The sequence below is a fragment of the Triticum dicoccoides genome, chromosome 2B (assembly GCF_002162155.2).
Source record: "Triticum dicoccoides isolate Atlit2015 ecotype Zavitan chromosome 2B, WEW_v2.0, whole genome shotgun sequence".
NCBI classification, from domain to species: Eukaryota; Viridiplantae; Streptophyta; class Magnoliopsida; order Poales; family Poaceae; genus Triticum; species Triticum dicoccoides.
This window is the reverse complement of record NC_041383.1, coordinates 6,073,277-6,075,505: the sequence shown is the minus strand read 5'-3', so window position 1 is coordinate 6,075,505 and position 2,229 is coordinate 6,073,277.

Genomic DNA, 2,229 nt, shown 5'->3' with positions numbered 1-2,229 from the left:
CATTCAAGAAGCTGACGGCAAGCGAACCCTGGATCAATTGTTAACCAAACTATCACCCAGTGCCCTGATGAGGACCACCAAGGACAGACAGCAGGACGAGCCCACCTCTGAATCAGCCAGAGCGGAGCCTAAGTAGAGCAGCCTGATAGCATCGGACAAAGAAATCTCAACACCGCCAGAAGTCGGCGAGAGGAGAGAGAAGTCCTACGTTGAGGGAGAACAATGTGTACATCTGAGTTACAATTAGTGAGTTCATGTTTCTAGATCTAGCACCGGTCCTGAGCCGGAGCAAGAAGGGTGATGACTTAGTGCCCAACCTGATGTGTGTGTGAGTGGTTTTTTCCGGATGTGTGTGTGTGTGTGTGTGTGTGTGTGTGTGGTGGACTGGGCCCAACATTTTAAATTTTGGTTCATGTACTATACAGCCCAACATTTGTACCTTTTAAATGGACTCCAGCATGGAGTAAATAAAGGGCCTTAAAGTGGCAAAATAGTAATAGTAAATAAAAGAGCAATTGAGGAGCACAAGTATTAATAGAGAACGAACCCGGGAGCCATAGGTTCACTAGTGGAAACTCCGTTGAAATCAGGTAATGGCATGGTAAATAAATTACTATTGTACAATTGATAGATAAGCAACAATCATAACTATGATCATTCATGGCATAATCTTGTATAGGCATCATGTCCGTGATAAGTAGACCATAATCCAACTGCATCTACAACTATTATTCCAACCTGAAACCGCTATCCAGCATGCATCTCAATGTATCAAGTTTAGTGAAAAATAGAATAACACAATAAGCAAGATGACATGGTGTAGACAGAAAGAAACCTAAAAAATAACATCAATCCCCGTAGTTTTATCCTTATTAGCAACAAGACATCATGTGCCTTCTCCATTCTGGCACTAGGATATAGGTCACTGTGAGCTTCTAACCAGTACTATGCATCACTCCCTCTGAAGAATTACCCATCTATCTTGGCCAGAGAAGACAAATAACTCAGAAAGCATACATAGGTACTCAATCATACAACACAGAAAACTCAAAATATTCAATTATATTAATCTGATCACAAATCCACAAATCATTAGATCCCGACAAAACACACCATAAGAATTACATCGGATTGATCTCAAAGGAGATCATGAAAACCAAAGAATGAATGCCATATCCAAAAATCCTTCGTTGCAACTGCCTTAAGAATGATTGTTGGATCATTGCAGTGGCCTTTGTACTGACCCTTCCACCTTGCAGAGCAATTCTTCCATGTCTAGTGCATACAATCAAGTGATCCAAACATCCCTGGCCATCCTCTTGCTTCACTCTCTGTCATCCGCCTCTGGGTGTCTTCCTCACTGGGTGCTCTCAAGTACTCACGTCCAAAAACAACGATCATTGCTATAGTAAACCTTCGAACGGCTTCCATGATTGTGTCTTCACCAATGCGGACATGGTCGTCAACGGCATCAGCCGGACACCCATATGCCAAGACTCGAACAACCACAATGCACTTCATTAGTGGGCTTGCACTTATCTCTCCACATGCATTTCTCCGGAGCTTGAACCACTCATCATACCTCTCAACGGCTCTTGCAATGGTCAGAAAAAGACTTGTGTGCATTCGAAACAAAAAGTCTTGTGTGCATTCAAAAGCGCTGGTGAAAGTACTTCCCCGGATAGGTTGGCTTTGGATCAAAGTAGTCTCTCATGATCTTGGCATGGCCCACCGCTCGGTTGATGTCTATGCGGCCAAACTATGATCCTCTCCTAGGCCACCGAACATCATCACTGAAATCATGCCTAAAACGATGTCAAAGTCATCGTCATCTTCTAACTTTTCGGATGACGACGAGTCCTCGAAGACAATCTCCCTCAACCTCTTCATCTACAATTCAAATGGCTCGGTTCGAAAAGAAACTAACAAAAAACTCACCTAGGAAATTCGTCGAACACTTGTGGTGCGGTGGTGGTGCACCAGCCGGCCGGTGACGTCTAGACAAAACCGGCGGGCGGCAACGCGTGCTAATGACTTGCAGCGGTGTGCAAGTAAGGTGAGATGCGATGATCGACAGAAAATGAAGAAGTTTTGAAGCAATCCGATGAATCGGCTATGGTGACAGCGGTGGCATTTCACCTTGATTCCGGGGACAGCGACGGGGCCCGAACAGGCTCGGCGTCGGGCATAAGGGCGGCAGGAGCCGAGGAAGGCAATGAGGTAGCGGCA